The sequence below is a fragment of the Callospermophilus lateralis genome, chromosome 1, assembly GCF_048772815.1.
Source record: "Callospermophilus lateralis isolate mCalLat2 chromosome 1, mCalLat2.hap1, whole genome shotgun sequence".
Classification (NCBI taxonomy): Eukaryota; Metazoa; Chordata; class Mammalia; order Rodentia; family Sciuridae; genus Callospermophilus; species Callospermophilus lateralis.
Genome location: NC_135305.1, coordinates 32,629,127 through 32,652,681, shown reverse-complemented (window position 1 = coordinate 32,652,681; position 23,555 = coordinate 32,629,127).

Sequence of the window (23,555 nt, the reverse complement as noted above, 5' to 3'; positions counted from 1 at the left end):
GTATGTGTATACACATACACACAAAATTTTCCAAGAACACATACACATACGTATGTGTATGTATATATATATATATATATATATATATATATATATATATGAAATTTCCAAGGACATGATAAATCACTATGACTAGAATGCAGAGAAGAATAAGTACAGTGAAATTGAGAGTTACAAATGTCTGCAGCTCAAATTCATCTCACAAGGCTGGATGGAAACTGATAACCTATATAAATACCCAAATGTACTTTGAACTAATTGAATTCGAGGAACTGTTTAAGAACAAAGTGTTATTATTGCAACAATACTATTGAAACATCATGTAGTAATTGGAAAATAGAGAAAGGAACTGCAATTTAACTTAAAAATTAAAGAAAATTCATTTAAGAACTCTCTCGGTGTTTCACTTCTGGTTGCTGAAATCTGCTTTTAGTAGCAAATTAACCAGACTGTCCATTAACATTGATCACATTAGCTAGATAATTGCCAAGACTTCATCCTACTTGTGCTGTGCAAAAGCAATGTAATGTGAAACTAAGGACAATGTCCCTTAATACATAACACACCTTTAACATCAACTTCTCTTACAATTTTTGGGAAAAGACCTGAGCCGTGAATTTGACTGTGCCCCATCATTGGGTAGAACCATTTTATATTACATAATCTTGGAACTGAACCCATAGCGAAGACTTCTCTGATGTCATAACAAGAGGGTAGTGGTTGTGCTTTGTAACAGTATGTGACTTCTTGTGGAACACAGGACAGAGTTCATAGATAAACAAAAATAGGGCTTTGCCAAGATTGCTTTGGTAGTACCTGTAATAAAAGACTCTCAACTGGAAAGCAAATCCACCTCCCTTTGCTGCACTGGCTGCTTCAGTTGACTGAGTTGTCCTATGGCTGAGGTTCTTTATCACCAGGGAAGCAAAGAACAGACTTTGAGCTCAATGCAAATCTTTTGCAATCTTCCCATAAATATAAAATAAGTACATTTTGTACCACCAGTATAACAGGAATAATTAAACTGTAACTGAAAAAGATGTATACAACTGTGACATGTTAGTCAATTAACTGGTAAGTATCTGACTAAAGTATGTCAGGAAACTTGTCTTTTGACAGAATAACTTTTAACAAAGGTGGTGATGTTTTTATTTTTGTGTGACATTATGGTTACTTTCTCTTGATTTGGTCAGGATTGTGTCTGTTCATTGCAGTATGCATGGAGAAGCTCCAGAATCTTCTCTATCTCAAAACAGAAGAGATATGTACAGTTAATGGATAGCCAGGATGTTTGTGATTTTGCATATGTATTTAGAGCATATTTACTGAGGCAAAACAAAAACACCAAATCAAAGATCTGAGTGTGATTCATAATTATTATACCAAGGTATATATTCAAAGATTTTCAGCATATTAAAAATTTTTATTGGTACCTTATGATTATACATAATAGTGGGATTCATTGTGACATCTTGTTATAAACACAAAACATACTTTAGTCAATTTTACTCCTTAGTACTTCTCCTTTCCATCCCCTCCTCCCTCCTCTTTCCTCGACTGGTCTCCTTTCTATTTTCATGAGATCTCCCCTAGCCCTTTTTCCTTTTTCCCCTCTCTATTCTACATCTGAGAGAAAACTTACAACTCTTAACTTCCTCAGTCTGGCTTTTTTGCTTAACATAATGTTCTCAAGTTCCATTAATTTTCCTGCAATTGACATAATTTCGTTCTTCCTTTTGTTGAGCCTATTTTTAAAATTTAGTCTCCCTTTCTATAAAATTAAGGCGGGACTCTACCCTCCATACTCTATTAAGATACTAAGGAATTAAAATATGTTCCATTAAAACTATTAAGCATATTCTATAGGCATATATCAGATATTATATGGTTGTTAACTTCCCTCATAGATAAAAAATAATGAGAACAAAGAATACTTTGGCAACTGTCAGTGTTATACATCACTTAATAACAGGTTGGTTTTATTTCCCAAATTACTTTCTTTTGCTGTTCTGTTACTACATTATTCAGGCCATTAAAGAAAGATGGTGTATCCTGTGAACAGAATTATGTATGGCCTATTCCGTGATGCAAGTAGAATCTATTCCCTGATTGCAGCATTATAACCTTCCATTATACCATACACTATAAATCATCCTGTACACAGGAGACAGGGTTGGATCCTCTGGTAATCTGTGAACAGTGACACTGTTTATAACAAGGTTATGCCACTCTGTCCTCAGCATGATGAGGAGAGTTTCCAGAATGCATGGCGCTACACCTCCACTAGACAGTTAGATATAATGACCAACAAAGGAGAATCTATTTCTTTTCCAAGGAGCAGTTTCTAAAAGGGAAACAATGAGGAAGATACACAGTAAACAACATAGCTGACTGAGAAGCACAGATAATACCAATCAAACTAATAATTACAATTATAATATCGTGCGTGCACAACACTTTTTGGAAAAAAAACAAACAGAAACAAAACCCAGAGCCTTCTCATGTATGATTTTATTTGATCTGCATGGTAACCTCATGGGATAGACAGGCAAGTTATGCATATTGACATTTTACACATACTGCAGTGGTTAGTTGAGTTGCCCAGGCTCACAGAAGTTTTCTGGTTTCCACTGTAATTCTCTGATGATATAAATGCAGACCAAAAAAAAAAAAATCCACAAATTATGTTGTTTAATTAAGTTTTTGTTTCTTAATGTCTCAAATGGAGTTTGAGACTAGGTAAATGTAATGTGAAATGAAAAAAGAAAATAATAAAATAGTGTCCTTCAAACTGCATAAAACCATATGCTTCACACTTTGAAATACCCAACTAAGAACAGTGTGTGATATCTACTCAATACTTATTTTATAATTAATTATTAACTTTTGATAACTTTGCTATAACATTTGTGGAATCATTGTAAGTTGCATTGAAATAAAGAGTACCAATTACTTGTTTTTAGCTCCAGTCATCTGGATACGTACTAATCCATCTTCATATGTCCCTCCACATGTCTTATATACCTGCCATTTTTTTCACAATACTAATAATACATCCACACATACCTGAATGTGTGTTAAGAGTTTATAACCTGTCAGATGATTTTCTTGGTTCTTTCAGAAAAAATCTCTCAGCTCGTTTGAGGAAAACTTAGCTTTGCAAACAAAGGACATCTTCAATTAGAGGCCTATTTTAGGAATCAGTAGTTGGAAAACATTAAATGGAAGAAAACTCAATGAATGAGGATAATATATCTGTTATTCTGGGAGTCTCAAAACTAGACAGGGGGTCGGGAGGCAGGTCTTTCCATCAGTCTCAGCTCTTCCATACCTGGCATGGAACAGGTGCTAGGTAATTGCTGGATCATGAATTAGATAGTTGGATAGATGGATGGATAAATAAAGGGTGACACACTTTAGGTGTAAACTCCCTATAGAAAAAACTACATTTTAATTTCTTTTGTCCTTTTGAACTTCAGAGTAGACCTTAAAGGCCAGTAATGGCAAAAACAATAAAAATTAACCTTCTTGGGGCTGTAGTTGTGGCTCAGTGGTACAGCACTTGTCTAGCACATGTGAGGCACTGGGTTCAATCCTTAGCACCACATAAAAATAAATATATAGAATAAAGGTTTTGTGTTCATCTACAATGAAAAAAATTTTAATTAACCTTCTTTTTCAGTTTACTTTTTATTCTCCTTCCTGACACTTGACCCACAGGGAAGCACTAAAGAAATGGGAGTATATATTAATTACAGTGCAACTTTATACATTTTTCTGAAATAAACAAGGCTGACATTATAATAAGTACCCCCCACAAACATAAAAAAAATCCTCAAAGTAGTATAGCCAAGATTTAGGTTTAAGTCATCTGAATATGCATGTTACATCTTTCCTTCTAACATTTTTCTGCATGGTTCTAAAAATATAGGTTTCAGCTATTTAGCAATTAATCATATATTAGTAGTATATATTATTACAATCATATATTATACAATAGCTCCTGATAGATGTTCAATCAATAATGTTTCCCCCAAACACTTAAAAATCTGGGAAAAAATACAGTAAAGTTGAAAAATAAAACTTCAGAGTCTGAAAGAGTAAAATTATAAAGATTAAAGGACAAACTGGAGGGTTTGATGTATTTGGCCAGAGAGCCCTAACCAAATCTCCCCTTCAGTCATATACTAAAAAGTACTTTATTGATTAATTGAAGTAATGCATGTGTTTGGAGGAAAGGGAAACAATAAAAAATGTTGAGTTATCTGTTAATGTCACATGCAGCTTTTAATGCAACACTACAGAAATTCCTTCTAAAATACTTTCAACCACTCAATTAATTGCAGAGAGGCTTACCAGAGCAAAATTATATTTTGTTTGCTTGTTAGAAAATGTATGGTAACTTGAATTTAGTTTTGTGTAGAAAACATGAACTACTCTGAATTTCAGCTGTTTTCTGTCTTTTGAATATTGCCTATAATGGTCACTAGTGAAAAGACTTGAAGTTATTTTTATTTATTCTTTAGTTTCTTACCTACTTGCCCCCTTCCCTTTATTCCATTTTACTTTATCACAGTCAAGGTCAACCTGACTTCAAACTTGAATTCACATTGTGAAATCTTCAGGCAATATTAAGTGTTGTGTTATTTAACAAATTATATTTATTTAATTGAGATGTTGTCTACACTAAAAAAGGAGAAATATATAAAAATTGGGTCTGTATTGGGTGATGTAAACACAACTAGTGATTTACAAAAATTGCATCACAAATAAATTGAGAAAACCAACCATTCTAGTGGTATTTAAAATGTACACTCTGTCAGAATCTGTTTCAACATTGCACATGTAGCTTGAAATGGAATAGTTCCAACTTGAGTTTAAAGTCATGTAAACCATCCTTGGGAGTGTGACTAAATATCAAAGCTCAAATGAAACACACACACACACACACACACACACACACACACACACCCTGAGAAAAAGAGAGAGAGAGAAATAATTCTGAAGTAAGAATCTATTGAGCTTTTCTCTGTACAACAATAAATATCTCTTCCTCTTTCCTCTACAGGGGTCCATGGATATACTTCAATGGCTTATAAACCTGGGAATCAAAGGAAATACATTGTTATTTTCACTAACATCTAGCTGAAATTCAGCATTTCCTTCCATTATGAATAGAGGCAAGAAATCTGTGTCTTTTTCATCAACAGCAATTATAGTTATTTCCATATTATATTACTTTTTTTTTTTTTGGTACCAGGGATTGAACTCAGGGATACTCAACCACTAAGCCACATCTTCAGCCCTATTTTGCATTTTATTTAGAGACAGGGTCTCACTGAGTTGCTAAGCACCTTGCCATTGGGGAGGCTGGCTTTGAACTTGCCATCCTCCTGCCTCAGCCTCCAAAACTACTGGAATTATAGGCATGTGCAACTGTGCCTGGAAGATATATTACTTTTTTCAGGGATCTTAAAATGTTGTGTTCTTTGCTACCGTAAAATCATAAAAGTTATTAGGCCTATCACTGAATCTTGTTATCTAATGTGCTTATTTACAAGTACCTAATTATTGTATTATAAATGTGGTTTTTTAATATCTGTATTTGAGCGTAATCAATTTTCTTTATAATCCTATATGTGTTTGACTTCATGAATTAAAAATATTTTTCTGGTTAGGAAAAATATTGCCAAAGGGTCCAAAGGCGCAAAATAGATTAATAGTTCTTATTTCCCACACTGAGATACTATAAGTCAAACAGAAAACCAGACCTCCAAAACACTCATTTACAGAAATTGCACACAAAAAGGCCTGTCTGCTGGGATGGGTAAAATAAAATAAATTTAAAATAGAAAAGAATTTATAATGTATGTTCATATAGTTTGTTAAAAGGAGTTTGTTAAAAGGTTGAGTAAACCATCAACAGGTTTTAAGTGAAAGCTTGCTATACTCCCAGAACACTAGCCACGGAATTTATAACACATATACACATCCCCACTCATTCCCATCCAAAGCAGAAAATTAGATGATTCCTCCCTGGAAAAAAAAAAGAAAAAATACTAGAAAAGAAGAAGAGGAACAAAATAGAAAAATAGAGAAAAAAATTAAAACTAGAGGGCCAATCTGAACAATGTCCAAACTTCAACAGCCCAAATTCCAAAATGGCAGAAACAGAGAACAAAGGAGAGGAGGTATCAAACAAATAGAAAACTTCAAAAAGTCAGATTAAAGGGATTATCTGAACAATGAATGAAACAAACGCACATTCAGGCACATTGTCATGAGACTTTAGAATATTGTGCTTAAAGAAAAGAAAGAATTCTCCAAATCATCAGGGAGAAAAACAAAAATGAAGAAGACATGAGACCCAGGAAACAAAGGAATCCTACAACAGAAAGTGGTGAAGGAATATTCCAGATGGTGAAGGAGAGTTTCAAGACAACTATGGTGCCGATGGCAACAGGAGAACTGGAAGGAGAAAAAAGGAGGTTTAATTGAGACATCGCCAAAAGAAAAATTCAATCTACACGATGTGTTTGCCATATTTAGAGGACCTTTAAAGTTCTTTTAGAGAAAAAGTGAGGCCAAATTAATAATACGATCCTAGTAAACTAAGAAAAGAAAAGAAAAAGCCAAGTATTAACCTTCAGGGGAAAAGAAAGAAAAAGTAATCCATTATTGCATATGGTTCAGCTGTTACAACACTGATATGTACATTCAACTGTAAATATTGAGCAATGATCTAAGCAAAATTATGTCATGACCAAAATAAGAGAACAAGAGCATGAAGGGGGAGGACAGTGACAGAGGTAAATCCTCATCTTTCTTTGTCAAAAGTTGGTGTGTATTGTCCACATTTGAAAAATAAAAATTGATGTATTAAGAATTGTGATGCAAAAAAAATTAAGAGAGCTCATGTATAATGGCATATTTTGGCATGAACATACTCTATATACAGAGTTATGAAAAATTGTGATGTGAATGGATAATTATGAATGTAATGCACTCCACTATTGTCATATATGTAAGAAATAAATAATAAATAAATAAATAAGAAAAGTAAAAATTAGCAGGATAAGAGCTTTTTTTTAAAAAAAAAAAGAATATGATATTCTTTAAGTAGGTAGTGGAATAATATTGGGTAGCCATTCATGAAAAGATTATATTTTAAATAGGAAGAATAAGGAATGGTTTCATGGCAGAGGGGTCCTTGTCAAATTGTCATTTGGTTGCAAAAAATCATCTCACCTGACTTGCATAAGGAAAAAAGAGAATTATGTTGCAATGATACAAGGGTAGCTTCTGGAACTTAAGGGTGGAAATTAGTTGAGCCTAAAGAGAGACTGGATCCAGGAATCTGGTGGAAAGTAGGAACCATCTGAGACTCACAAAACTTCTGACTTCCAATTCCAAGTTGCCCAAAGAGGGGATCTGACATATGGTCAGGAGTCAACTTTGGCCAGTTTAGTATTGTTAAGTGCCAAAATGTTGTGTAGAGCAAACAAAGTAGCTGAAGCCACATATGTGAGCAGAAAAGAAAGACGGTTTTCAAATAAGGAGGACATAGACTAGGAAGAAACCTTGCTGGATAAATATATTTTGGGTAAAAGATATATAAGAAAAAAATTCCAAGTACAGGAAAGAATTGAAGTGAAGCAAGAAAACGCAGGTCCTATCTCGGTATGAATGAATGATTCCATTTAGCCGGAAGGGGAAAGAGGAAATATAATAAAAAAATAAAGTTGGAAGCTTAGATTCGATGACCTTCAAGAAATAACCTCACCCTTTAACTTTGCCACCTGATCAAAGCAACCAGGGTTATGTTTGTTCTTTTCTGATGGTTGCTGTGTTTTGTACTGGTGGGTTACTTAAAGGATTTGGAAAAAAAAAACCTGTTAAGACCTGTCTGCAAAAGCTTATGGAGGTAGAGTACTAAAATATTTGTATGAGCATCCAACATTTCCTACTTAAAACTGCACAAGGGAACGTTTATTGTTCTAAATCCTCAACTCAACTGAATTCATAATTATTTTTTTCCAGTGGAATTCAACTCAAAGTTATACTTAAGAAACACTGATAGTTTTTTTGAGGGAAAAAAGTGATTTCTCAAGTTACCAGTATAATATCCAATCTTGAATGCCACTGCTTGACAGAGGAAATGATTTCATAGGAGAGTAGAAAAATTTCCAGGAAAAAATATCGGAGTAGAAAATCTATCATGACTCTTTAACAGAACTAATAAAATTGACAAACGTCTCTGAAGATAGATTTTTGAAAAGGCATGAAGGTGCTAGTAAACAATATTAGGAAGAAAAACATTAACAGTGCTTCAAAGTTAAAAAGATAATAAAAAGATATTATGAGCAACTTTATGTAATACATGTGAAAGCTCAGGTGAAATGAATAAATCTCTAAGAAAAAAAATGACATCAAAATTTACTTAAAAAGAAATAGGAAATGTAAGTTATATAACTATAAAAAAATTGAATAAGAAGTAAAAAATCTTCTCACAGAAAAACCAGGTCCAGTCAGCCAACAATTTCCAGCAAATAATAAAGACAGAAATGTCTACAAATAGTCAAGGAAAAATAATTCCACATCACACAAATCATCTCATTATAGAAAAATAGAATAGCCCTAGCTTGCTTTATCAGTTAGCATAACTTTGATCCAAAGTCAAACAAAATATGAGAACGTGATTATAAACTGAAAATCAATCTTGCTTATGAACAAAGATTAAAAAAAAATTCTAAACAGAATTTTAATATAAACCAGAAATGTGTGTGTGTGTGTGTGTGTGTGTGTGTGTGTGTTTGCATTTTAAAATAATGCATCATTTGGTTGGTTCCAGGATAACAAGTTTAATTTTATAGAGGAAATTAATTAATTAATTTATATAAAATACCATGTTTTAATTTGGCATTTTTATTGCCATATTCCTAGATACAAGGAGAAAATCTTATAATCCTCTTAGTATATGTAAAGAAAGCAATCAATAATGTACATCTTTATATTGACAAGGGGTATCTACAGAATGCCTATAGCAAACATAATATTTAATGGTGAAATATTGAAAGCATTCTCTGATATTGAGAAGAAAACAAGGACATCTGCTAGCACCACTAGTATAATCTTGTAGTGGAAGTCTTAGCCAAGAATCAGGTAAGAGAAAGTGATAAAGGGTATAAGGATGGGAAAGAATGAAAAAAGCTATTATTTGTGAATATAATCTGTGTAGCAGAATCCAAAAAGAGGTAAAAATAAATTACTAAAATTAATAAGACAATTTAGAATGGATTCACAGAAAAAATCAAATGTACAAAAATAACTTTCTTCAAACATAATATTTAATTTAAAACACATTTATAATAACCTCAAATAATAAAATATTTTTAATAAATATAACAAAATAGTTCAAGAACTTAATGAAGAAGATATAACACTTTATGGAAAAGCAAAAAAAAAAAAAAATCTGCACATAGAACCCTTATACACAAGGATAAGAAGACTTGATACCATAGAAAAAAACAATTCTTCCAAAATTGACTGGTTATTTGAAAGAGAGTCTCATCAAAATCCCAAAGGAACTTTGTGGTACTTGACGGTCTGATTTTAAAATTTATATGGAAGAGCAAGGTGTCAAGATGGAGAAGAAAAAGGAGTACTTCCTTTATCACATGCATTATTATAAAACTAATTATTAAGACAGAGGGGTCTTGTGAGGATGTACTCCAGTAACAGTCTAGAAAGCCCAGAGTCAGGTGGTACTCTTATATGGATCTCTGGTATATGACAGATGTATAGCAGGTTATTGGAAAAAGAATGCACTTTTCAATAAATTATCTGCGCATATTTGGGTATCTACAGATGAAAAAGTAAAATGTCATTCTTATCATATACTATGTGTAAAACCCAGTTTCATTAAATTAAAATCTTAGATAAGAAATGGCAAAACTAATAAGACAGAAGATACTTTTATGATCTCCATCTAGCAAAAGATTTCTGAAAATCCACACAAAAACCATAAAGGAAAATTGTGATTTATCATTTCATTCAAAAGACATAAAAATAATTAAAAGAAAACACACAAACTGGGAAAAAAAGATCTTTAACACATAAAACTGATTCATAGCAAAAGATGTATAAAAACAAAACAAAAAAATCTCTGCAAATCAATTTCAAAGAAAGAAAAGGAATACAATAAAAAAAATGGGGGGCGGGAAATCTTGAATAAGAACTTCACAGATGAATAATCACAAGTAGAAATAAACATGAAAAGATACTCAGCTTTATTAGAAATTAAGAAATGTAAATTCAGACTATAATAAGATACCATCACACCCACAATATTAATGAAAATTAAAGTCTGGCTATATTATACCCTGGTGAGAATGTGGAAAAAAGATGAATTTTATATTACTGATAGGAGTATCAACCAGGCATGGGGCATATCCTGTCGTCCCAGCTGTTAGGGAAGCTGATGTGGGAGAATCACTTGAATTCAGAAGATCTGGTACAGACTGGACAATATAAGGGGACCCCATGTTTAAAAAAAAAAAGAAATATATATATAGTATAATTACCACAGCACTCTAGGATACAACTTAATATTTTTAATATATAACCCAGGAATTCCACCCTGGAAATATATGCTTATAGACATCAAGAAAAATGCCCAGGAATATAGATAGTTGCACTGTTAATTGTCTTAGCCAATTCTAAACAATCTGAATGCACATCAACAGTAGAACAGGTAAATAGTCATATTTTACTACAATGGATTACTATACGCTACCAAAATGTAATGAATTTCAGCTACACAAAACAGCATGAACTTAAATTTTCTTATTAAAAACTACGATATGATCTCATTTATCTAAAGTCAATATATTAGTTCAAGATTCAAGGATATTGCTATTCTGAAAACAAATGAAATTACATACACACAATGCTGATTCATAGTTATTTAAGAAAGAAAATGGGATAGGATGAGGTAGCAACGCATAGATTTCAAAGTTCTTGATAATGCTGTTTCTTGTCTGGACACTGGGAAAGTGAATGTTCACAATATTTATTCTTTAAATGTTACACATTTTCCATAAATATTTTTATCTTTACTGAATGTGTCATTTAAAAATTCTTAAAAACTGTTCAAGCGGATCAAGCACAGTAACAATGTTTCCCCACTCCAGTAAAGTACCTGAGGAGGGAGTCTGTACCCAGGTCCAGGTTTAAGCAGCCAAGGCCAGTGACAGCAAAATTTCAAACGCAAAGATGGATGCATTGGACCATGTAGTCTGTCACACCCAGTCACCTCATTTAATTTCTCTTGTTCCAATTCTTCCTTTGCGAACCCACCTCCCAATTATAAATTTAACATCCCACATAGATTTGCCCATAGGGAGAGGGGCTACTGATCAACACACATGAGTCACTAGAGAGCATGATGGCGCCATTCCTCACTGTAATTTAAAGCTGGCATTCTGGCTGATATTTCAAGTTCTGTAAGCATCCTTAGGGACAATCTATGCCTGCTGAAGAGAAAATGGAAAGATGAATCATTCCAAGGACAAATGGAGGGGGAAGCTGAGAAAGAGGCAGAATTACATCAAGGAAAAAGGTGTTGTCCGAAGTGACAATTCAGCATTCAGATGCAATATTAGGGGACCTTACTGTAAGGGCACTTAAATTGATCTCAGGCTGAAATTTGAGTGTTTACAAAGCAAGTGTACACTTTATAATGGACTGAGTACCACAGTAGAAGATGGCGTCATGCAGTGAAAAGAGTAGGGTTTTCAGAGTCAATCTTGACTCCAATTATGACTTTGTCATTCGTGAGGTCCCTACGTTTATAAGTGAAGATAATAATATTGGTGAGGATTCAAGATAATGTACTGCACCTGTTTCCAAGGGGAGATAATTTGGTGAAATGAAGAAGCTACGTTGTAATGCCAGACCTCAGTCTGATTCTGGCTCCTGTGTTTTCCCCTACAATGGTCAATCCCAAACTCATTCTACTCTTTTACAAAATGAGGGTAAAGAGACTTACTTTGGAGAGGCCATGAGGCTGAGAGTTAATGTGTCTAATGTTGACATTTAGGAAATGCTCCACAAAGGTGAAAATATCATTGCTGGATATTGATTAGCTATTTAAAAGTCAAGATTGGAGAGATGGCTGGGACAAGAAGACAGAGAGAGTCTGTGGACAAGGAGCCAGAAAGTCTGGGGACAAGGAGAAGGTGTAGCCACAGTGATAAGCCATAGGCATGGACAGAAAGAATGGATAGCAGTAATAGTTAGATGAGGCCAGATATAGAAAGTAAGGAGGAAGCACCAAGCGGGAAGGAAGGTGATGATGGGACTTCCAGCCAAGGACTGATTTCTAGTCACTGGAGAGAGGGTAGGAAGAAGCTACGCCGCCAGTCAGTCCCAAAGAAACTTGAGTAGCAGATGGGTGATCAAGAGAAGGACTGTGACCCAGATGCAGTTGAGAGGCAGATGATGTCGAGACCTGAAGGCTGGAGTTGTGGCCTCTTGCTTTGAACATGTGATTAATACTTTGACTTATGCCACAGCTCTTGCATCTAAGGCCCCATGTCATCTGCTTCTCAACTCCAGCTGGGTCAGAGTCCTTCTCTTGATCACCCATCTGCTACTCAAGTTTCTTTGGGACCAACTGGCAGTACAGCTGTCCAGATGCAGAGCCGGCTTTGGCTTCTTCAATGTTCTAATCAGGCTGAAGTAACCACTCTCTCCTCTGAGAACGGAACATTCAAAAGCTCTTGACCTGACCTGGGGTACAAAGTCTGGGGGAACTCATGCTGACAAGCAGAAGGAGCATTGCTAAACCTTGGCCTACAACATATGGAGAAGAAGGAAAAGTCCTGTGGGGAAGGCAAGCCAGAGAGGTGTTTCATGCTAGCCAGTTGTGCCACTCAGACCAAAACCAGGCAGAATTCTAAAGCATTCGGATATAAAGCAGGTTTAGAAGCTGGGTTAATGCCGGTGCTAGCAAAGGTATCAGAAGGTGGTATTTTATAGGATATGTGGGGGCCTGAGAAATAATGTGGATGGAAACTATCAAAGCCAGGATTTGCTTGGTGCCACTGTAAGGTGTCTACAAGTCTCAATTGCTCCAATCTGAAACTCATACCTCTTACCCTGAGCCTGTTCTTTACCAGCTCTTAGGAAGGACAGAGCAAAATGTTATTCACAAAGATTGCTGGCCCTGAATTTCTCATTTTGCTGATTGCAAATTTTAGTGCATAGAGAATAAAAAAAAAATCAATTTCCTAAAAAAATTAAGAAAGCACACCACCTCTAAATACAAAAGATTATGTCATCATTTCAAAGTATCATAAAAAGTTCCAGAATATGGTTGATTTGGAAAATCACTTTAAAGGGAATCCACTGCACCTGAATGGAAAACTAATCCAGTATCAGAATAACTCAAGATGAATTTTATTCCTATTTTACCTCTCACTGAGGACTTAAGAAATGTTCTAATAGAGTAAATGTTTGCTTGCAGCTGCTTAGGGTTTACTTCGTAATTTAAATTAATTTCAGCAAGTGCATTGTGGTTTTGGATGCAGTTTGTCAGTTGGTTTAAACAAAGAATGCTGACATTTTACATTAGGTGGGATGGGTAGTTCTTTCTTTTACTGTACATGATCTCTTTTTAAATCATCTACACTGACTCCCCCCTCCTCCCAAAAAATCACCTGAGTACTTTGGGGTATTACCAAGAAAGGACTGCTTTTTCCCAAATGTCTTCCACCAACATGAAATAAATCTCTTCCAGTTCTACCTCACACATGGGGATTTGTTCCATTTCAAGTTAGAGTGGGAATCAAACTCTTGGGGAAAATCATTAGATTTTCTAAACCCAATGGGTAAGGTTAATGTCTTCGTCGACTACTCAAGATTTTAATAAATAATGCTGTCCAGTGATTCTTCTTTTACTTGGGTATATATTCAGTTCTGTTTATTTCACTGTACCCACATCTCTAGGTCCCATGATTCATTAGTAAAGACATTATAATTGGAATTTCTGGTGCTTGATTCTCTCTATTCTTCTGGGGGGTGGGAATTCTTATTTTCTTCCTCTATTTCGGCTTAAAGATACATTTAAATATTCTTCCATTGAAAACTCTCTTTCCACCAGTCTTAGTTTTTGTGATCCCTCCAAACCCTAAACTTCTAACTTTAACTAGCTCCAAGCTTGTTTTGGAGGATTAGAAAATAAATTAGAAAATTAGAAATAAATTATAAATTAGAAAATAAAGTAAACATCCTGGAGCTTTGTTCCAAATGAATAGCAGAATTTGCCCCTTTGGGGAAAAAGTTAGTTTCTAGATCTTACTGTTATTCTGTTGAGGAACAGCTTCTGGTCTAGTCTAAAAGTGAGAGATGGAGAAAAAGCAAAAGCTAAATTGCATAATGAAGTTACAGAGATTCTTGACTTGTCCCATGGCTACCAGAGGGACTAGGGACCCCAGGAAGTGTGAGGACATGCAAAGATGAGAAACTGCAGATTCCAGCATCCTGAGACATATGAGGCTCAAGAGAAAGACGACCTGTACTGGATTCCTCTGTGGAGAAGTAGCCAAGTTCTCCAGAAACAGTGAAACCTGCCATTTGGCGAACTTCCTCATCTCTGCTCTGATCTCTCAACTATCCCAAAATCCTCAGTAAAATTCTGTGACAATGGCAACTCTGATAGAGCCACAGAATGAAAGAGAGGGGCGTTCAGGCACATTGGGGGTGACAAAAGGGGAAAGCATCCAGCAGAACTGGTGACAAAATAGGTATCAGTGACACTGGCAAGGCCAGGAAGAAGAATTCTGAGTGACAGATGGCAAACAACCAGAGAATGTACACATCTCCTATCCTAAAAGCCTCAGAAGTGTAAGAGAAGATGCCAGCCTTCCCAAAACTGCTTGACATAGGGACATAGTTAAAGCAAGAGGGGTCCCCAGAATATCGGAAGACTCAGAGACTTATAGAATATTTAAGCACACAAATATCTTTTTCCTTCTTTAAAAAAGCAGTAGTTTCACATTTAGCATGGGAAACATTCTCCACTATGCTCCTTATTGGTTATTCTCTTCAATCATAAGCAAACAAATCCAAAGGAATTGGTTATTTTCTGCCAACCCATCTCATGACAGACTTCTGTTTTAGACACAGTCTAAAGAATATTGTTCTGTTTTACATTTTATAGCAGTATCTAAACATCTCTCTGAAAGGAGGCATTTAGTACCAAATCAGGTTGGTTTAGGACGACTCCATCAGCCACAGTTCTCATCACCCCACTCCCATCAAAGAGGAAGCAAGGAAACCAACTTATGACCTTCCTAATTCCAAATGACGTCAAACAAGAATTCCATAACTCTCACCTCTTCATTGTAGAATTCAGGATCAGCATCTGAGTTCTTCCCAATACCAGAGTCTGGCAGCCACTATGGATTAGTTGGATGTGGTACCTGATAGAGCTGACTCCTGTGTCCATCTCTCTTCCTCTCAAGTCACCTTTCACTACATACTTTGTTGCAGCCAGCCCTTCTGCATACACTACATTAGTTTTACCACTTATCTATCATATTCTGTCCCTGGGCATCTCTTTAAGAACCTCTCACACACATATGCAGCCTGGAAGTATAGGAAGTTAATACCATAAGGCAACTTCTGACAAATGCAGGATGAGAGCTGATGGATAAATGTCCCTTTCTTCTATTCCCTGTATTGAATATCCTGAAGCACCATCTACACAGCTCATCAGAGAGTTCTAATTGCCCACAGCAGTGACCAACTCAAGACTCACCCTTGGACCAACTTTGCCACTGCATTGTGCTGCAGTCTGGCCGCAGCAAAATACACAGTGGGGGGGGGGGGGGTGACGAAGAACTTGTGTAGATTGATACAGCAGGAATGGGAGCCGTTTATTGTAGGACAGGAGGAGTATATATACATTTCACACAGCTTATCTTAATTAACATAAACTCGATACAGCAGTCAACCAATAAGAAATCTCCACACTTAATGGCTCGCTGGCGCCACCTCACAAACCACTCCCCCTGGCAAAATACCAGGCGCCATCCTGACTTGTTTACAGACTCTAACATTTGCCAGGCACCATCCTGACTTGTTTACAGACCCTAACAGCATTGTGCTCTTGTTTCTTGGAATGGCTTTGTCAGATGAACTTATTGCACACATTTGATTTTTGAAGGACAAACCACAGAAAGCAAACCATACTTTAGTGAAGAAATGGTCCACTTTATAGGCAAAATAGATTTTAACTTTGTTTTGCTTACTTTGTGTCTCATTCAAGAAATCCAGAAAAGATAAGCATGCATCATAATAAATTGTCCTTTATATCTCCTCACTGCCTGACATAAAATATTGTCATGTAGATTAATTCAATCTCTAATTAATTGATTGCTTTTTAAAAACAAGCTATAGACCCTTGAAATATTTGCACTGAATTAAACAATTTCCAACTTGTAATTAATTGAACTTTAGATCCAGCTGTACATTTATTCCTATTAGTATATTGGATTCTTTTTATATCTGACACTTGTTATGATGAATAATAGGAGGTGGCTTTTATAGAACCTGAAGTCATTTCCAGGTGTTGAAACAGATTCCCGGCTCCCACACACATTCCCTGTCCACATTGTGCTTTAAATCAAAACGGAAGGATCTGAGATACTTCATTAAAATAAGAGTCGGGATTTGTTGTCTCCTGTTCTGCTTGTTTTAGTCAGCTTTTTCACTGCTGTGACTAAAGAACTGGATCAGAACAACTGCAGAGGAGGTAAAGCTCACTTTAGGGCTCATGGTTTTCAGAGGTCTTAGTCCATAGACAGCCGGCTCCATTCATCAGAGCTCGAGGTGAGGCAGAACATCATGGTGGAAGAGTGTGGCAGAGAGAAACATCTTACATGCTGATCAGGAAGCAGAGAGAGAGAGAGACTCCATTCTTCAGATACAAATATATACCCCCAAACCATGCCATCAATTAACCACTTCGTCCAGCCACACCCCACCTGCCTCCAGTTACCACTCAGTTAATCCAATCAAGGAATTAATTCACTGATTGTGTTAAGACTCTCACAAGGCAATCGTTTCTCCCCTGAACCTTCTTGCATTGTCTCACATGTAAGTTTTTGAGGGACACCACACATCCAACTCGTAACACACTTGATTTCTGGGAGTTCATGGAAACAGGAGTTGAAGGGTCAAAGGTAAGCCTTCAACAGTCAGTCATGCTGAGAGATTGCAAATGTCTATACTACTCCAGAGTTTAATATTAGAATATTGTATCTTCTATCTGGTGAGTGAAGATAATATTTTTTGTGACATTTTTTCACATCACCTTTTTTCACTCCCACATTCATCCTTCATTAGCTTTTCTCCATTATGATTCTATGACTACACTGAGAATGTTGAAGCCAAGCCCTTCTCCTGGAGCTGTGGAGTGGCAGGTGGGGCAGGCAGGAGTGCAGGTGGTGAGCCTGGGCTGCTTCTACATGCAGGGCCCAGACAAGAGGGTGTGACGACCTGTTATGGCCAGGCAGCTCAGCTTGCCCTGAGCAGATGCCTGCTCCACAAGTGCCACACCTGGAAAAAAACCCCCATCCACAATTTCAGGACCTCAACCTCCTGCCTCCGCACAAGTGATGAGAAAACAGAAGTGGGGCCAACCTGAAGGGAATTGCTGGTACAATCCAAACCCCGAATAACATAAATCTGGAACAACAGCATTGAGCCAAGTGCTGAGGAACACCTAGACTGATTCCAAATTTTAGCTGTTGTGAATAGTGCCACGATATACATGGGTATGCAGATTTTTGGTATATTGCTTTTATATCCAGAAATGGGATAGCTGGATCAGATGGTGGACCTATTTTTGATTTTTGAGGAACCTCCATCTATTCTCCATAATGGCTATTACATTTCCACAAAAAGGGAACAGTTTCTTTGTCTCTATAACTTTACTGGCATTTGTTGTTATTATTTTTATTACAGCTGTTCTAACTGGTTGAAATGATATCTCGTAGATTTGATTTGTGTTTCCCTAATAGCAAATGTTTTTTTTAAAGAGAGAGAGAGAGAGAGAGAGAGAGAATTTTTTTAATATTTATTTTTTAGTTTTCAGTGGACACAACATCTTTGTTTGTATGTGGTGCTGAGGATTGAACCCAGGCCGCACGCATGCCAGGCTACCGCTTGAGTCACATCCCCAGCCCTTGTATATGTTTTTGGCCATTTGTATTTCTTTATTTCAGAAGTATTTGTTCAGATCATTTCCCATTATTGGTCTTTTGTTAATTTTTTTCAGTTTTTTAGATAGTCCAGATATTAACTGTCTGTCAGATGGAGTCAGCACATCCAAGTTCAAAGCCTTTTCAAGTTCACATAGCTGGAACTTGGTTTCACGTGGGTGCTCTTAACCCACTCTCTCAGCACAGCATGGTAAACCAGTATGTGGGACAAGAGGGGGCCAGCACTGAATAGTTAACACATGTTTCATTCCATTCTGTAGGTTGACTCTTTACTCCTTTGATTGCTTTTGATATGATCCTCATAACATTTCTCAGAAACGAACAGGTGCCCCTATTTCTTTCCCTATCTGCCCACTCCCTGAGGAAGTATCAAGCCTTGGGAAGCCACTGTTATTGATTAGAATGTGTGATATCTTATTGAGACAAAACTGGGAACCACTGGTCTTTGGTAATGTTTTAATAACTTAGGTAATAAATATTTAAATACTTTTAAGTGAGCTTTTATTTCATCAACCACAAGTGGGTTGAAAAGCTGAAAATAATATTCCTTTTATCACTTAAGAACAAGGTAGGAAATTTATATGCAATGGCACAGGATGGATTTATTTCCATAAAATGCCATTCTCTGCAGTTTCAATTTTATGTGAAGAATTCTAAGGGTTCTAAGTTGCTAGTCAATGGAGCTCTGCTTATTTAATGTGCCATGAAGGAAGCAGTCATGAATTCTGGATTAGTTTGCCATCTGAAAGGGTTTAAAGACAGGGATGTTTCCAACTTTAAGCCTCATGACTTCACCACAATCTAGAATTAGAGCAAACTGAAGAGAAATTCAGCTTTCTGTTGGTTATGTGAACCCAGATTCGAAAGTTGATGTTAAATTGAGATCATCTCACAGAGATTCTTGTGCACCTATGAAATGACTTGGATGTGGGTAATCATCTTATTTAGTAGTATTGGGAACTTTCATAGATAACAAGGGTGCCATAAAGGTGCCTGTATGCCTGTGCTCATCTGTGCTCTTCCTACGACAGCTGAGTGAAAACCACAACCGAGAATTCAACTCCATATACATACTACTCTACATACACACAAACATTCCAATGATCAAAACATATATTTGGACTGTACACTCACTAAAGATCCAGGGCCTACAAGGACTCCAGCTCCTTTTCTCCTTTTCTTGCTTATTCCTTTCTGCATTTCTTCCATCCTTCTTCTCTATCCAAATGACACCATCCTCTCAACAGCAGTGTCAGTTTCTCTTTTCACCTCATGCATAACATGAGCTATAGTACATCAAATTATTTCTGAAACTAAATGCAGTTCTTTCTCTCCAATCAGGAGAATAAACCTTTCTCTATCCCATTTCACATACGGTGGTGAATAACTTTAACTCTCAAAAGTAACAAAGTAAAAAATTCCCTGGTATGGAACATATGGATATAACGTGATTGAAAATAACAGTGGCCTCTGATCAATCCCATTCTGAATCAGTGTAAGCTAAAGTGTCCAGAAGAAAAAAAAAAAAGATGACTAAACCAGAAGGGAAATGAGCAAACAATCTTCAACCACTCAGAGGAATCTGAAAAAGATGGATCCTTGGATCCTGACTATTTCTCTCATTCATTCTGGCCAAGTAACTTGGAGAGACGAGATGTGTCACACCTCAGGCAGGACCTGGGCAGATGTTAAATGGCACACATGGAACATGGAACTTCCTACATTTCATTAATCATGCAATAAAGTAACTCTATGTTTTACACGGCTGAATATTCACATCTCATTTATCATGTTATGGTAGGGTTTTGCAGGAACATAGAATTATTGTTAAACCGTAGTAGGTCTTCTTACTATATTCTCAAAATAACTACACAAAAATAAAAAAAAAATTAGAATAGAAAAGAAAACAGACAGCTTTGAAGAAAGTAAGGGACTTAACAAATTAGTAAAAAGAGTTGGAACTTCTACTAGTTCTTAGGGTGGCAAATATGTTGATTTTTCCTGGACAGCATGCTTCCTTCCCAGGAGACCTCATCAAGAGTAGAGAACAGAAACTTATTCTTCCTCCAAAACACTTATTTGGACTCAGATTTGGTTAATTATCTCATGTTTCACCTGGCCTGTGTCCACTTGTTTTAGGAACGATGTGATCCCCTGCCTTCCTATCGGTCTCCTTCCAATTGCAAGCTAGGTCTGCACCTTGCGGAAGCAATCTGGTGAATGCAATCAAGCAAGGAGTCATTTCAGTTAAAATATAATATGGGTAATTTTATATCATTACCGTGTGCCCCCCCCCACCGGTGAAATTTGAATTCTCCACTGGGATAAAGAATTTGTAATAATATCACGGTTGAAAATAGGAAAAAAGAAACTTCCGGACCTGGGGGCTTAAACATGGACGTGCACCTGAGAAACCTCTGGATCGTGGGCCTAAACATGGACACCTGAGGAACTTCCGGATCCTAGAGCCTAAACATGGACGTGCACCTTTGACACTTCTGGATCTGGATCCGGGGGCCTAAACATGGATGTGTGCCTGAGAAACTTCCGGTTGCTACGGCCTAAACATGGAGGACTGATGAACTTCTAGAACCGGGGGCTTAAACATGGACGTGTGCCTGAGGAACTTCCAGATCCGAGGGCCTAAACATGGATGGCTGAGGCATTCCGGATCCTGGGGCTTAAACATGGACGCCTGAGGCACTCCAGAACCTAGAGCCTAAACATGGATGCCTCAGGCACTTCCGGCTCTGAGGGCCCAAAAATGGACGTGCACCTGAGGAACTTCCAAATGCTACAGCCTAAACATGGAAGCCTGAGGAATTTCCGGATCCAAGGGCCCAAAGATGGACGTGCACCTGAGGAACTTCCGGGTCTGTGGGCCTAAATATGGATGTGCGCCTCAGGAACTTCCGGATCTGGGGGCCTAAACATGGATGCCTGAGGCATTCCAGATCCTGGGGCCTAAACATGGACGCCTGAGGCACTTCTGGATCCTAGAGCCTAAACATGGATGCTGAGGAACTTCCGGACCCAGGGGCTTAAACATGGACGTGGACCTGAGGAACTTCCAGATCCGGGATGCCTGAGGAATATGGACGCCTGAGGAACTTCTGGATCCGGGGGCCTAAACACGGACACCTGAGGAATTTCCGGATCCTAGAGCCTAAATATGGATGTGCACCTGAGGCACTTCCAGATGCTATGGCCTAAACATGGATGTGCACCCGAGAACTCCCGGATCCGGGCACCTAAACATGGATGTGCACCTTTAAACTTCTGGATCCGGATCCGGGGGCCTAAACATGGACACTTGAGGCACTTCCGGATCCGAGAGCCTAAACATGGACGTGTCCCTGGAACTTCTGGGTCCTTGTGCCTATAAAGGGCAGGGCGTGTCTCTCAGAAAGGACGTGGCCCATGAAGGAGAGCTGAGTATTGGGCCTGTTGGGGGGCAGATGGAGCTGTCGCACCCTGAACTTGAATGTGTCAGTGGCCTCACTTCCTGGCCTTCCCCTGGGTGTCACCTCCTCCCCTTCCAGGCGGTGCTGGGAGGAAGTGAGACCAGGCGCAGGGGCCAGGCCACCATCTTTCTCCTCACTTAGCCAGGCGCCCAGCCTGGCTGGGGATGGGGACATCTTATGACCCTAGCTGCCTCCTACATCCCTGCCCTAGGACCTCAGGGACCACAGGCGGAGAGTCGTTGATATGATTCTCCCCTGGCCATTGACCCTCAGCCCCAGGGTCTGCCCAGGGAGAGCTCTGTCTCCCAGAGGGTCAGGGGGCCCCTGTGACCTGCTGCTCCTTATCCACCGTCATCCTGGGTGAGCAAAGGTCAGAACACCAGACGCTACTTAGAGTGACATCTCCTGGATGGGCGGCTGGGGACTTTGCCTCTGTCTCCAGGCCTCAGACACTGGATGATCCCTCCCAGAGACAGAAAATAACCCCACACTGCCCAAGACTTATTTTTAAGCTTTGGATTCTGAAATTTTCCTGCTGCCACCTTCTTTGTGAAGCCAGTTTTTCAACAGAGACAATATTCCAGGGGGAAAACAACAACAACAACAACATGGAGTCAATCAAACCAAGCTGACACATCTGGTCCTCCAAGAGAAATCTGGATTGGAGGGAGAACAGCCGTTCGAAACTGGCGAAATAGTGAACTTCCCTTGTCCTTATTTTGTGTAAGCAAAATAAATAATCTGATGTTAACTCATTAAATTATTTTTGATGAGTGCTTGGCTCATCAGTTTTCATGGGAAAACTGATTCTGTTTTATGGAATGAAGTGTTACCTGATTTTAAAATTAAAAATGAAGCCAATTAGGATTGTTAAATTACACTGTCATAATTCTGTTCTTTGATAGCAGAAATAAATAAACCTTTAAAAAAAAAGAAAATATGAGAAAAGATTGATTCTATAGTGATTCACCAGCTAAAATTGGACAGAACAAGGAGGATGGAAGAAGAGCTTCCACTTTGTGATACTTACTATATTTCAACTACTGTGCTAAACGTGTCACATAATTTGTGTCACATAATCTATTTTTGTGGGGGGGGGGATACCTAGGATTGAACTCAGGGGTACTCAACCACCGAGCCACATCCCCAGCCCTATTTTGTATTTTATTTAGAGACAATATCTCACTGAGTTGCTTAGCTCCTCACTTTTGTGAGGCTGGCTTTGAACTTGCCATCCTCCTGCCTCAGCTGCTGGGATTATAGGCTTGTGCCACCGTGCCTGGCTAATTTGTTCTTAATTCATTAGATTTTATATATATCAATGAAGAAGTTAACCTTGATGACAAACTAGATAACTTGAACATTAAACTTGATCCTTACTGCTTATTGTAAACAGTTGTGAACTAAACTCCCTGTATTGCTGTCATGTAAAGGAGTGAGAACCACGAGAAATGACTATTTTATTTGACTTAGTGGTTAGGCATAGTTTTGTTGCTGTGACTAAAATACCTGACAAGAACAACTTAGAGGAGGAAAATTTTACTTTGGGATCATGGTTTCAGAGATCTCAGTTCATGGTTGGTGAGGCTGAATGTCACGGCCCAAGGGCATGGTGGAGGAAATCTTTCTGGTCCTAGTAGCCAGAAAGCAGAGAGAAAAGGAAGAAGGGGATGCAGAGAAGATGCACCCTTCTAGAACACACCCCCAGTGACCTACCTCCTCCAGCCATGCCCCACCTGCCTATAGTTACCACCCAGTTGTTCCATTCAAATTATTAATCCATCAATGTATTAATCCATGA